Here is a 15,904-nt window from a genome sequence, read left to right on the forward strand (position 1 = left end):
TTCATTTTATACAATTATACAAAGGGACCAAGAAGGATGACCAACGTTTTTCACCTTAACCTTCAGTCCCCCAAATGATGCCTTAAATCCACTGTCCATCAGTGTCATCGGGGATGTGAGGATGTCACGGCCAGCTCTTGGCCCACAATGAAGGTAGCAGATGCTTTCCTTAAAGTCCAGTAATCTGTCTCTGGCTAGAGAATGCTTTCTCTTAAAGTCCAGGAACACGGTTCAAACTTCCAACACCCCAAATACTCCAATCAAAGGACACAGACTTCCATCAAAGAAAACAGAAGGTCTATACGGGCCAATTTCCCAGAGACTGCTGTCTCGAACCAGTGACTCCTAACACATGGATTTTAATGTCTTTTCAAACATTTCTTAGAAAAACAGGAGCATATCAACACAAATTTGCCGAGCTGAAAAATGATAGTACAAGGGTCACTTCATTTTCTGCACTCGAGACAAGAAAATCCACTCCGAAATCAACCACAAAGATCCCCCCGCCCCTCACCCGGCACCCTGCTCTAATAACTTCAATATTGAGTCAGGCTTACAGGGGGAAAAAAAAAAAAAAAAAAAAAAAAAAAGCAAAGAGGGCAGGGAAGGAAGAGAAAAAAAGAAATAAGAAAAAGAAGAAAAAGGGAGAGACGTCAGGAGTGCCAAAGAGGTGGGGGAAAGAGAAACAAAAGAAGGAAACTGAAAAGGAAAGAAAGAAAAAGTTAGAGCTGTACAGTGCGGGCCTCTAGGACACCACCCAGGCCTGCTGGGTTTCAAGTGCTACATTTCTTGTACTTGGGTCTACCAAAGAAATCAACCACCATGCCCCAACGTCCCCTCCTATGGCTGCACGGAACACTTTGTTTCCTTTCTCCTTACCCTCTGTGACTCTCGCCAGATCATGGAACCTAACTTTGGGGTCCATTCTAGTAAGAAAAACCTAAAACAACTCGAAGGTTAAGCCACAGGATATAGGCAACCCCAGCCAAGGCGAACCGGCGAGATTAGTGGAGGCTGGCAGTCAGCCCAGCGACAGCTCCACATGGGTCCATCTCACTGGGAGAAACTACTCTCTCTTACCTTACAGAAAAGTAAAACCCTGGCCGTGGTCATGTGAAAATATTTTATAGGTATCCTTTAACAGCCTTTAAATGTTGAAACCTAAAAACAATATTTGCTGTTTTCTCTTTGAAGCTCTAACAAAGCCTTTGTTTTAGATTTACCTTTAGTGTGCAATAAGAGTTAATAATCAAATCCATCCCAACCCCCACAAATGTTAAACAAAAAGATAAAAGAAATGCAAATAGCTATTGTCATGGAAAGTTAAAGTACCTGTCTGTATTTTTAAGTGAAAACTATTATCTCTATCAATCAAAATTTAAGAATACAATAGCACTAATCACAGAAGGTGCTCTCACGGAGTTACTTTTCCTCATAAAAAAAAAGTATTTTTCCCCTTAAAAACCGAGTATAAAAGTCATATACTTACAATTAGATAGGGTATTTGTAATTTTATTATTAAAAACCTTCAGCAGCCTCACTGTTAATAAATGCTTCGAAGTCTCTAGACTGATTTGTACCCAAGAAGACCCAACTCCCTACATATTTTAATAAGGTTGATGAAATTTTATTTAAATTCTCACAGTTTCCAACCTGCGGGAGAACAGCACACTCTTCTGTTGAAAAGAGTTACTCAAGCAGAGGCAACAGTTAACTGGTAATGAAAACTCCTTTTAGACCCTGGACACAATTCCTGGTCCCTGAAATATCTTTACATAGGACATCTCTTCCTTGGATGGTGCATCCTTCTTAGTTGTGGCAAGTCATTTTTGAAATTATAACACTCTAAAAGAAAGCAGAGTCCTACCATCATAGCCCAGAATGATCTAAGTGCACAGTACATCAATTTCTCTGAGTCTTTTATTTTTTAATCCACTTTTTTAAAAGATTGGATTAGACCCTGAATATGGTGCTTTCTAAAGACAGCACAGGAACAAAAAATAGCAAGACCCCAGATAGTAAAACAAACAGCTCAAGATTAAAATTCCTAGAGCAAATAGTTAAGCCAGGATGCCATTATGCAGGCTGAGCCTGGATGGATGTCTCCTCTACGGTGGGGCCAAGAGGCTGTCATCCCCCCCACACACACACCCCCAGCAAGATCAGATTTCCTTCCCTCCCGACCGCCTCTCTGAGCATCATGGCCAACCTCTCTAGTGTGCTATTAATATCAATGAAGAGACGATTCGATTTCCACTGAAGAAAACCCTTCCTATTCCGGCACAGAGCTTCGGGGAGGACCCTGGCCCGGGTATAGACAATACAGCAGCAGAGTTTCACTGCTTTCTTACAGTTCGGTCTTCCACACTGTTTGAAGGCTTTTAGCAAACAATGGCAGCATTATCTCCAGGACAGTTACAAAACAGGATTTGTTAGGACAAAGAATAATAAAGCTGTTCCTCTCTCTCTCTTTCTCTCCCCCCCCCCCCTTCCCCCCCTCCCCCCGCCCCGGTTCCAAAGAGGCTCTCTCGGCCAGTCCAAAATCCAGCCACGGTTCCTAAGAGGCACCTGCACTTGTCTATATCAATGCAGCCAGCAACTGACAACGGCCCAGGAACCAGGACCCAGGTCGCTGGCAGGAGGCGCCCAGAAGAGCAGGAAAGTAGCCTCTCAACATTTGTAAAATGAAACAAAGTATCAGCCTTGGCTTTCGCACACACTTACCCGTTCATGCTGAGGAAGGAAAGCTTTGGGGCCGGAGAGGCAATTTTCACACAACGGAAGAAAGTTGAGAGTTTGTAAGGGAGAAACTACAGGCGCTTGGAAGCCTGCGGGCTCTCAGGGATCCCAAGCTGGCGGCAGTGTGAGGAAGGACTGAAGGTATGTGGGCTCAACACAACAAAAGCCACTGCCTTACTCTAGATTAAATATGCAGGAAGAGGCCCCTTTGCATAAACACAAACACTCAGCAAATGAATAACTGGCTCAATCAGACGCCTGCTGTGCCTTCTACCTGTCCTCTCTCTGACAGGAGACACCGCCTGTTCCAGGGCACAAGGACTGAACAGGAGATACTTAAATGTTATGTTGCTATAATAACAATTAAAATGAATTGCATTCATTAGTAATTAAGAACTCACTCCTGGAGTTGGGGGGGGGGGAGTAAGGGGGTAGAAAATATAGTGCTATTGTTTTATCTCCAGCTACTTCAAAAAGAAGTTGGGATAAGACACATCACTGGAGTTTTACTATAGCTTCTATTTAAATTTCTAACATTCCATGGAAGTGATCAACAATCACATTTCTCAGTCACAATATAAGGTCAGACATATACCTGATATATTCTGGATCTCTTTGTGTGTGTTTTTTTGCACTATGAACTGATGCTTATGAAAGGTCTCTTTTACATATGCATAAAATTTTACATATATAAATTACACACACCTACATGTGTATGTACATGAATATACACAGTTACACAGATAATAGGGGCACATATTTAATGTGAGCAGATAAACAAAAACTATGCCACTTTACACTCGTTAGTTCACTAATGATTTAAGGAACATAATTTGTGTCTTCCAAAATCACACCCCAAATGCCTGCCTTTCAAATGTCATCAATCCATGACCACTCATTTAAAAACATTATCCATATATTAGCACGGATGCTTTTAACTGAGTGGCCTCAACCACTTATAATTTCAATTAAATAACATAATTACAGTCAACAATTTTCTCCATTTCGGCAGAAAATATGCCATACCTCAACATAATTTGTCCTGAGAACCGAGGAATTGAAGCCAAAGGAAAAACACGCAGGCATTGGGACTTCACAAGGGCCTTTCCTCTTTCCTCCGCCTAGGGACTCAGCTCACTCCCCTCTAACCTCTCTCATATGTTCCAGCCACATGTTGGCCTTATTAACTTAATTATTTTTTGCTAACTTTTGTAGCATTAAATGACTTCGATTGAAACATAAATAAGATTACGTTCACCTACTTCCTTCTAACGCCACATAGTCAAGTTGGGGGCAAATCCAGCAATGCTATAGGATGTGCATTACATTACTACTTGGACCAGAAAGGGTAGGTCACACATCCTTCACAGCCTCAGAGAACGTACAGCAATTACGCTAGCCAAGGGAAATAAGGCAGCTTTCTATTTCGAAACCAGGTTCTGTTTTATTAACACGACACTGCTTTCTGACTGCATCATTCTACTGCAAAAGCAAATGAATACTACTGAAAAGTTGGGGGAAAAATTACAAACAGGCAGAGAAACCCATCTCAAACATACATTATGGCATAACTTGGAGAAAAGAGAAAAAAAATGTTTTAAAGATTCCCAACCCCCCTCCACCACCAAAGAATAAAACACAGGTTCCTAAGAAGGGTTCCCAAAGAAACTAAAGACGCCTATTCTATTCACTATTTTGTCTCGAAATGACCTTCCAAATAAGGTGTTAGATAACCCACTTCCCCAGACGATAGTCATCTAACCTTGATGCAAATAAACCATAGAACAAAATTTAATCAGTATATCACTGTGAAAAAGCCTTTGTCCATCCCAATGGAGCTTCTAATGACTGTTTTGGCAGTTCTGGCGGGTAGTTATGCTTCCCAGCTCATCTATATCTCATACTGGTTGAGCAAGCTAATGGAAGTGCTGTTAGTGGAATCCAATATTAATGCTCTGTATCGTGCAAACCTGGATGCAACTGAATATATTATACAATTATAGGTAGTATCTAATTCCATAGGTATTAGATACCGCACCCGAAATTAATATTTTAATGAGAACAGTGAAATAAAGCAGACAGTCCAGGTAAGGGATCCATGCATGAGTGCTGGATACTGGAGCCAACGGCTCAGACACAGGGATTGTGACAAAAATCCGTATGCAAGCTTTAGATGCTGAGTGACACATACTGATGCACAGAGTCAAAGATGTCATCCTCACACGAGCGCCACTGGCTGTAAGCTTGAGCGAGAATGAAGGAAGAAAAAATGGGGGCGGGGGAGTCGCAGGGAGGCCTCCAGAAAATAAACAGGGTGTACAGTTTCAAAGGCTGCAGACACAGACATTTCATTGTTCAAGCCAATTATCAGTGGAAAATAATAACAACAGATGGATTCAGAGTCACTGACTTTTCATATGCACTTCATCTCAGCGGAACAGATGATGAAACGCGAGAGCTATCTCAAAAAGGCAAAACATCTTTCAGTAAAAGAACTCTACAGTCCAGATGGGGACCTTCTAAGGCTGCTGATTATCTTCTTATAATGTTGTAAGATAGACTTACTAAAACATTTCAAGAACGGATCAGATAGGATGCGCACAATGGCTTCATTATTGGAAGGAGTCGCCTCAGACTTGTGACTTAAAGAGGCAGAGATTTCAATAAGGTGAGGACTGTAAGTTTCCTGTCTTCTCATCAGGGACGGCAGGTTCCAACTCAGGCTGGAAATCTGTGCACGACAGAGAATAAACCGGTGCCCAAGGATCCTGAGCGTGTGCTCTTCTCTCATTTGAGCAAAGAAAAACGAGATACACTGGGATTGTGGAAAGGACATTAAATTATTCTGAACCATTCTATCACAACGGGGGGAAAAAAAAAGCTACAAAGCAATTCCTTATTAAAAGCATTCAGTGATAAAATATCATCTCTTATACGCAGTTAGGACATCTTAACTATCCCTTGCCACTGGTGATGGCAAAACATAATTTGCTTTCAGTAGGAAATAAATATAAATTTCAATGGTGGGGTGATCCACAGTTGTAAGGAAAGCCAGCCAAACACCCAGGCTAAAGGAAAGAAAGCCACCAACCTATCCCCAAGCGTTCTCACTTAACTTAAATCCCACCAACTCAGGCTTGCTGATAAAACACAATAGGTAAACCACAACCTGAGAAGTGGCTGTAAGTAATAGAAAAAGTTAAAATTTCTAATCAAATGAGCCTCATTACTACTGGAAAAACAACCTATCTATTCTGCCTCTCTCCCTCCATCCATCCCTCTGTCGTCAACTCTACATTTATAATTTTGCAAAAATCTTTCTCTGAATTGACATAATGTGGCTGAAATCAGTGTGCTAATAAGCAAGAAGAAAAGCAGCTCCTCCCACTATTTACTAACGTACTTAACATTTTTAAAAAAATGTGTTTATAAATACACTGTTGACTTCACAAGTTTATAACGTAAATAAAAAAAAAACACTTTTTTTTCCTTTTCTTTTTTTTTTTTTAGAGCAAGGCTTTTCTTCAAAGTACTCTGACAAGAAAGTAAATTCAGAGCAGAACATACAAGCATGAAGAAAATACCGCCAAGGGCAAAATTCTGCAACTGCTTTAAGAAGCAAACAAGAACACAAAAGATGTGTAATACAACCATCTGGCTCTCCCCATACTGTATCAATGCCTCAACTTTATCCCCCCCCACCCCCTTAGCCAGCCCACACCAATGCCACAAAACCAAATGGCTTCACTTATGTTTCCTGCACGGCAAATTTACACAATGCACTAAGAATGCAAAAGTGGATTTTTACACATAAACTGGTATCTTAAAAATTTTCCCCACCTCAAGTATTTTGTTGAACCTCACTGTGATAAAGACATCCCCACACGTGCAGAAATACTTAGGCTCAAGAGAAGCCCCCTTCAAAACTTGAATCTCTACCCTCTCGTGCTTTCGGCTATAATCAGACACTAGAAGCAGGCATCTGAAAGGCAAATTCTGAAATTATTCCCATTAGACCTTCACTTTTTTTTTTTTTTTTTGTCTTTTTGCTCTACATTGTGGGTTATTTCCCCCTACTTACTACTTGAAAGAACTTCACTCATGTTGGATCACCATCCTTGAAAGTCTCCATGCTGACTGGAAATTTTCCTCATTTGGTTCGTTCTACAAACATTTCGTGAGCCAGTGCTGTGGGGTCTGGGGCTTGCTGGACAATGGGTGACCAAAAGCATCATTTTCCCAGAGAAGGACAGAACCCGCCTAGTACATTAAACCAGAAGGTTTACAATTTAATTTAAAAAAAAAAAAAAACAAAAACAAAAAACAAAAACTCTTCTATACACAGGTTGCCTGAAGCATTTAATTTATTTACGTACTTATTCGGGAAGGCAGATATAACAGATATCTGAAAAGTTATTGCACATCTGTAGGTATCCCAATGCTTTCAAAGGTGGGAATTAAGACTTTTAATGCAGATCTCTGGGCAAAATCAACACGGGTCATCATAAATGGGTCTCACAGAGGGGCAACAATGAAAAAGAATAATAACTGGGAGAAAGCTACTCTTATAGGCCAACTCTCTGCTTTTTCTGCAGGGCCACACTGGAGGCAGGCAGTACCTACCAGGAAAGCGCTCTTGGCTGAAATCAAAACTTGCATGCGGGAGGCCATGTCTGGTTTACTTCCGTTTTCTTGCTGACCATGATTTTCTACCTTCCCCGCATCTCTCTCCGTGTTCCGGGATAAGAAAGCCATGCCTAGTGTCTCGACACGCTGATTCTCGATTCCCTTCCGGGTGTTTCTGCCCAAGACCATAGAGGCTCCTGGTCTGGACAGCAGTGGTAATCTTAGGACACACACAGTGGATCCAGCCACCGAGCAAGGGATTCCGCTAATTGTTGAAGCCCGCACTAGTGTCCTAGTGTCTGGCCACCGGTTGGCAGACACGGATCACGGCTGCCCAGCAGACCTAGGTTAACACAGCTGGAGCCAGATGACAAGCTCTCCAAGACGTTCTTCCCATGGCCACATCTGGCCCCTGGTGGCTCCAATCTGCCGCGAAACTGATTTTGTTTGGTTTTGCTGGGAAAGGTTAGGACACAGATAAAGCCAGTCGTGTTAATCTTGACTGTGAGCACTTCAGTTTTAGGACAAATTATCAGACTGTAAACTCCACGAAGGCAAGGACTTTATCTGTCCTGCGTGCCGTATTGCATGCCAGTACGCAGCAGAAGCTACATACGGCAGTTGTTCAGTCCATACGTATGAAATGAGCGACACTAACCAGCACGTTCGTGGAATAAAAACATTCCTGGGTGTCATTGTGGTTCCTCTATTCCCACTATTATATGCACCATAGATTACACCTGGGTGCATACAGAGGAGACCCCGAGCAGCTCCATGGTTCAATTTTACTGTCAGCGAGACAGTGGGTTCGAGAATGAACCCACTCCTGTAGTCACTCAGGCGGGAAGACCTCCCAGAAGTCCTTCCCTGAAAATAACAGCCTCCCGGTATTACCCAGTGACCACCTTAGTGGTCCTTAAACTGCAAAACTTGGCAGCTACGTGCCTACAGGGTTTGCAAATGACTTAAAAGTAGAAACTTACCTTTTGGCCAACAGAAAAATGCCAAATGATGAGGCAACTTTTCCTGGCACCTTTTCATCCCACTTCCTTTCCCATGCCTCTCTTCCTGAATTCTCGGACACTGGCAGACCCCAGTTCCCTTTTCCACTCAACTTTGACCTCTCTCTAGGCTTTTCCACACCTCACCACCTCTCCAGATCCCACTAGAAACACACCCACAAACGCCAGTGTAACTTAGAACCAGGTGGGACTCGCCCTCCTGGCTCCTTAGGTAGGAAGGGTTCTGATATTTACAGGATGCTACACTGAGAATACTGATGCTAGGGGGTCTTTAATCCTCATGACAATAAAACGCCGCTAAATACCCCCGGAACTTGATAGAGGACCAGGGACATTTGGTAGAAGCCTGGCATGGCTGTTCACATATGATGCTGCTTCCCCAATACAGCAAGTTAACGTTCCTAAAACAAGAATGGCTGAAACGGGCAGATGACTTTGACAAGCTCAGCATATGGTCTTCAACGAAGCAAAGCTACTCAGAAGTGCAATAGATGAAGCTGTTGCCTGAACTCGCTCCCGTTTCTGTCACGTAAGGCAGCGGGGGTAGGGTGGGGGTGATTCTTTTCAACTGATGATTTCAGTTTCTGAGGTGCACTGTGTCCACTAGGGAGATCTGGGGCTACCACGTCCCCTTGGAAGGAACCGCGTGCCTCAGAAGGGGTGGGCCAGGAAGACCCACCCCCAAAATTGCCTCTCCTTTGTTCCTATTTTCTGGAATTACTTTAAAACTGGGAGAATGGCTTTCCAGAATTCCACAATCACAATGAAAATGTAAGATAATCAAAGGAGAAGCAGGACAACAGGATGCAAACACTGGATTCCCAGTCCTTTCGCTGGGAACAGGCCAGAATGTAAAAACCACCGAAAGAAAACAGAAAAAAAATTTTTTTAATTAGGGAAAAATGTCAGCGGATGGGGGGAGGACGCCAAGGCTGACCATATACAGAGTGAATATCTTTTTTTTTTTAACGTTTATTTACTTTTGAGGGGGCGGGGGAGGCAGAGAGATAGGGCAACAGAGGATCCAAAGCAGGCTCCACACTGATAGGAGAGAGCCCGACGTGGGGCTCGAACTCACAAACCCTACAATCATCACCCAATCCGAAGTCCGACGCTTAAGAGACTTAACAGGCACCCCGCATCTCTTTATTTCTTAATGCTTCCTTGGTTGCCTCAATTAAAACTAAATACTATATAATATCGTACTGCACAGTCTAGTTTAATCTAGGACAGTTCGGTCGTTATGAGCATGGACTCAAGTGCCAGAGTTCAAAACTCAGCTCTGCTGCTTACTGGCCTTGTGATCTCAGGCAAATTACTCAAATTCTCTGTCCCTCGGTGTCCTCTTCTGTAAAACAGGCTTAATTATAGTACATAATGTGCTTCTGAGGAATAAACGCGTTAATGGAGAAAAGTGCTTGCACACGTGACTGGCACCTAGTGAGTGCTGAAGTCACTGTTATCATGCACGGAGATAATACAACTTAAGTAAATCTAAAACTTCCTACACCTCATTTCTGCCATCTCTACAGGCTGTTAATACTATCTGGTGATCTGCCACACTGAAAGGTAGAAAAAAGGAGGGAATGTATATCAGATTTTAAACTTCTTAAGAACACGGTGCTAAAACAAAAGCAAAGTTCATATTTTCCCCCCTCGCTACTGGGTGGAGAATAGACTAGAGTTTCTAGCAGACTAGAGTTTCACCTACCTCAGTAGAGGCTAAGTCATTAGCTATTCAAGAGTGACAAATCCAAGCTCAGTGTCCACAGTTTATCCCACCAGTGACCAATAAGGATTTGAGGGACGTGTTCAAAGGACGGCAGGAGGGGAATCTGGCCTGGAAGCGAAAGGTATTGAAACACATTTTCTTGTACTTTTCAAGTCTGTGCATATAGATTCTGTTACTGATTTAGGATCTTAAACAGTTTGTTTATTTTTTAAATGCCTTTCAGCTCACCTTTAATAACATGTTTCTTTGACTTGGCTGAACTATGCCTCAGAAGAATTACAAGCGGGAATACGGCTGGGTGAAAGGTTCAGTGAACTAATCCACACCTGGTCCATGTAAAAAAAAAAAAAAAAAAGGCTCATATTTTCCATATAGAAACAGGCCTCTTTATATGAACCAGGCTTTTATTTAATTGGTAAGGCACTTTCCACACCATACAATCTTTCATGAGCTTCTTCAGTGGGGTGGGGAAAAGGCCACAGAAACACCACCCAGTCATACTATGGAGATTCGTCAGTGACGACGACGACGACGATGACGATGATGATTGGGAGGAGGAGGACGACGAGGACAAGGACGAGGAGATGGTGGAGGACAGAAAAGCACAAATTCCAATCAGAATAGGAAGTAGGTTTATGTTACCAGGAATTCTTTCACCAAGTTTTACTAGTAACAAAGGACAAGAGTGACCCCCCCCCCCCGAAATGGACATTCAGTGAGAGGTCTTCAGGTCTTCATGACAAAAACTCCGTTTTTTCCTGCACCAATTGTGTGACCCAGACTTTTAAGTGGAAAGAATAAGGCTTAGATGGGGAAAATCTCAGGTTCGAGAGAAAGAATGCACATGTTTCAGAGCTGAAAGGCACCTATGAGAGAGTCTAGTCAAGCTCCATCCTCCTGGGGAGCAGACTCAGCATGTGCCTGAGGCCACACCAGTGGTGTGAATGAAGGAGGAACGAGAGCCTCTGACTCCCCACAAATGTGGAACAACAGTGGCTAGAGGATGTGACCACTGGAAGGGGTGGATGAAACATCCATCATGTCAAATGGAGACTTTGGAGCAGGGTCCTGTGGCCAGCAAAGAGACATGGAAGACAGAGGAAGGAGTCACAAATGTCCCATAAATTGTGCCAGCCCCTTGGTTCAGAAGCTAAAATCTAATTAAGCTAGCTTTCTTCTATGAAGTCCTTCACTGCAGGGCTCCAACATCTTGGTTTGCTCCTCTGTTTTATCCCTAAGAAAATCTCTTTTTGATCAACTCTGGTTTGAAAGCAGTGAAAAAGAAGGTATTTCTACATCCCAGGTAAGAGGGAGCAAAGTGAAGTACAAAGGACACTTCACTGGATCCACCAGCAACTCACCAAGAACGTGGAGAGCTCCTTGGCTTCTCCAGACCTCGGTCTCCATGCTGGGAAAGGAGCGGTAGGTACTCGGGGATCGCGTTCAACCGCTCCACAGTGGTCACCTCAACGAGTTGTGAAAATACTGAAACATCCACGTACTGGCTGCAAAACAGCCTTTGCCCCCAAGCTGTCGGAGTACACCCTTGGCCATGACTATGAACCTCCTAGGATCTTCAAGGCACAGTGGGACTCCATAGTGCCCAACTGCAATGTTCCACCTGCCACCCATCTCAGAAGGCCAATACGTCTGCTGCATCTAACGCCTACTTTGACCACCAACCTAGACGTTCTGAGACCTTTTTCAAGGCTATGAGGGGAGGACCACCAGGGCCAGCCTATGCCTGGAGGAAGCCACTACCTGGGGTCCAGCATGAGATGGGAAGGCTGGGTCAAGCATAACAGTGGGCTCATGAGAGACCCACCTTTCCTCAAGTTACTTCCCTGACTTGGAGCACCTGGATGTGGGCCTGGAGTCATGAGGCAAATCAGTGGAATCTTAGGGCAAATTCTTAGGGCTAAATTTGTTTTCAAAAGCTGGAAAGAAATATATCACTTTGAAACAACACTCCAAGTGAAATCCTGAGCTCTGGGGGAAATTACCAACATATGTAATCAAATTATATTTACCATGGAAATTTCTAATAGCTCATACTTTCTACTCTGCTTTTACAACTCTTTAGGAAAAGGAATATTTCTCTCTCCAACGTTCCAAATTTCCACAGCAGAGCTGAGGCATTATGCATGCTGAAATATATGGGAAAGGAAAAAAATTTCCCATTATTGTTGTTTCCTTCAACCCTCTGTACCTTCTATGCCACCATTACTCAAAAGTCACTCAAATATTTTGCTGGCTGACATGACGCCATGCAGTCACTTGATCAGGTGTGGGGTACCACATGGTATGAATAAATACTTATCCACAACCGCATATTAAATGGGAATTCGCAAAGGCGAGCTCTGGAAACAAAGACGTTTCTATATAGAAATATTAACTAAGAATTTAAGTAAATGGCCCCACTGGAAAAAAAAAAGTTCTGAAGTAGCAATATAAACTATATTTAATAGCAACAAAAAATATTTTCCTTTTGGGAAAGCAATTTGGGCTTCTAAAAGTTACTGCCTTTCACGTGACTTAGTACAGTATGGCTGAATTCTTTCATTTCCTAAAACACAGATGCTAGGCCCCAGAGTTCTACTTTGTGAGAGTTAATTTTTTTAATTCATCTTCTCCCAAATACAATACCCAAATAAGAAACTATTTTCGGTACCTTTCCCCCCACCCCAACAATTGTTATTTTCTTAAGCGCATGAGTATCGCACGTCCCAAAGAACATATGTTCCCATGGAAGGGGAAAAAAAAAACAGGCTCTAGAACTAATACACAATGAAAAATAAATTTAAAGCAGCCTTCTGGTCTGACATAAGAATATAAAAATGATATGAGCAAGAACAGCTTAGTTTACATACTTTTCAGTCACAGCTGCTGCTTTGAAACCACAATACCTTTAAAATGACATTTTAAGGAAACAGATACGGCAGGGCTTTAGCCATAGCTAGATGTAGCTAACGTTGAATTAAAGGGGCTTCTCTTTTTATGCACATACCTTATGTAACCCCATGCCAGTGGCACACTTAGGAAGAAAAGAATGATTCATTTTTAAGTAATATAGTGATAAACACACTGAGTCGCAAATAATTCTTCCCAGCAACAGTGTTCCCCCCTTTTTCCTTTAAAATCACCGGACTCAGACATCAAAACAGAGTTTTGAGGAGAGAAAGAACAAATCCCCTCTTCTTGGTTAATATGTAATTGGGTGCTAAAGATCTCTTGGTGAGACCTGGGCACCTCCAGTGACAGGCATACAAGAGGCTCCTCCTATCTGTGCAAGAGATGCAGTCACTTTCCTGAATAAACGAAAATAACATACAATTAAATCAGGCTATTCAATTAATAAATTACTTCAGCAGACCTCGCAGGCCAAGTCCTATTTAATTACATAATTTAAAAAATATTTGCACGTTGCAATCACTGAAATTGGCTTTGAGGTTTCATAATACACACTTAACACATGAGTTAGAGAACAAATTTATTTAATAAATGCAGGCCTAAGTGCTAGAAGGCCATACCACTCAAACTGCAAAATCACTTAGCACATCCTCAGAAAAGGCAAATAAACTTTTCCACTATTTAGACGAACGCTGCTGTTGGATGTCAGGAGAGGCTGGCTGGGTTTTTGCATTTTCCCCGTCATGTGTTGCCTGTAAATCTGACCGTTTCGAGAGGTAATTAGAATAGAGCTAAAGGACAAAATGGTTTCAGTTAAAGATAAATTAAAGATAAACTAAGGTGGAAGATGTCAAGAACCCAGTAGTAAAAACCTCTTTAGAGCAAAACAAAGAGAAGTCGTATTACCTCCCCCTTTTTTCACTTCTTAGAATTCCAAAATACACCATAAATTAACATGGTTACTGAGTGTAGAAATGTGTTCCATTAGGAAAGCACACACAAATTTAGGGGTGAGGAGGACATTCATAAAAAGGATAGAATTACACGGTATCCACACAAAGGGCAGAAACCTTTCAAAGCGACTGTACTTCTTATGGTTGTATCGGGGGCCATGATATTGCCATTAAGTGAACTTTCTAGAAAACCATTTGACCGCTTTGGCACCACAACTTGTTTTGCCTTCGCATTTTGATAGAAACCTTTGTCAAACACATACACTTCCAATAATCACTGCATGCTTGATATCCGCAAAAGCCTGAGAGCTTTCCCCACCACACGGGGCTAACTCCGGACACCCAAGGTCTCCCAAGCACCATGACAAGGTTGTTAGTTTTGTTTACAGGTCTTTCTGTCACACACTATCCAGACTGCTCTGCTTACCTCCAAAAAGCCTCTAACTTGCGGCTAACTAAGCACCAGTGAGAAAGGGATTTCAAGTTCTCCAATTTAAAAGTTTTGAGTAAGGTTTAAACCAAAGATTCTGGTGAGGACTTGAAATCTCTGTTAGGAAACAATAAGCAACTTCTGCTCTTAGTTCCAGGTCTCCTCCTTTCTCCTTCTTTCCACAACTTCTGGAAAGAGCCATCTCCACTCTTGGTGTCCATTTATTCACCTCCCACATCTCCTCTGTCCTTACCGAGGCCCTGAAACCTGTTGCCGACGTGAGCAAGGTCATTCAGTGTTTCATCTTTTCTGATTTGGTCTGGTGGCTCCATTTGGCAGCCGCTGTCCATTATCCAACAACTTCTCCGCCATCCTCCGTTCTCCCAACTACTTCTCCTGCCACGGTCCTTCCCTCAGTGAATGTCGCTACCACCCACCTGGCAGATGAGGCCGAAGATGCTGGAGGCAGCTTTGCTGCCTCTGCCACCACATCTAACAGCCACACCTGTCCCATTGTCTCTTCTTCTTCCCAGGCAAGACTCACAAGCCCACACAAGAGAGTCTCGCGGGGGCTCTTGCAATTGCCGTCTCAAAGCTCCCTCTTGCCTTTGAACGTGCTGTCCTCAAACCTACCCATAGGGAAGACTAAGTCATCTTGAAAAATGCAAGTGGTGAAGTTTTTTCAATTCCCAGATTCAATTCTCACCACATCTTAGTATTTTTGATAGGGGGACGCCTCTCCAAATGGATGTGGTGCTTCATGTCCCACGCTCCCCGGATTGCATGGTCCCACCCTTGCTCAAAAAGTTCTTAGCCCGCTACGGTCCAGAAAGTCAAGGTGAAACGCCCGGAGGTACTCAGAGGGTCGTTCTTGATGGAGGCTGCTCTCTGGACTTCTGGTACCACCTCTTGCTGCCCCTCAACTTCCATCCAACCGCCAATGGATGCCACTGCGTGCCCTGTCCTCTCTCATCGCCAAGCCTACCATTTTACTCTGCCTCTTCTCTCTTCAACAGTCCTCACCTGGCCCATAAATGCCACTTCCTCCAAGAAGAAACGAATCGCTCTTCAGATCTATGCCCTTGTTATTTGTTCCATGTGCATATGGCACTTGCCGTGATGCAGCAATGATTCCCTTTTATTACACTGCTCTGTCGACCCAGTATTTTCCCCTGGTAACCTGCATGCCCATTCCATTAAAGACATTTAATACATCTCTTTTCTTCATCCCTCCTTCTTCATTTCTATTTTTTGGATGAGATGGAAGAGACATACAACATATTAGCTTCACACATACAGCTAAGAGATCTTCCTGAATGAATAAAGTTAATGAATTCTAGTCAACAAAATTCAGGGCAACAGTTCTCTGGTTCCTTCATAAAATTAACTCCTCCCAGCGTTAGTTCCTCCCCACAGTAAAATCATTCGGCAAGGTGAGGTCAAGCAGATTGCATATGCACAGTATTTGTTCACAGCGCTGAAGACATAAGGT

The 15,904-nt window shown here is 42.8% G+C and overlaps 1 protein-coding gene across 10 annotated transcripts in view; it reads right to left on the bottom strand.

The window, feature by feature from the left end:
* The window catches only part of FOXP1 (forkhead box P1), a 695,473-nt gene that overhangs the window by 334,995 nt on the left and 344,574 nt on the right, over positions 1-15,904 (bottom strand). Inside the window, exon 1 of one of the 10 annotated variants that reach the window (XM_049642703.1) lies at positions 2,725-3,095. The exons of the other annotated variants lie outside the window; for them this stretch is intronic. The gene's annotated coding sequence lies outside the window, so the exon portion shown is untranslated. Of the gene's footprint in view, positions 1-2,724; positions 3,096-15,904 lie in introns of those variants that run through there. 10 annotated transcript variants of the gene reach the window in all.

The sequence above is a fragment of the Panthera uncia genome, chromosome A2 (genome assembly GCF_023721935.1).
Source record: "Panthera uncia isolate 11264 chromosome A2, Puncia_PCG_1.0, whole genome shotgun sequence".
Taxonomy (NCBI): Eukaryota; Metazoa; Chordata; class Mammalia; order Carnivora; family Felidae; genus Panthera; species Panthera uncia.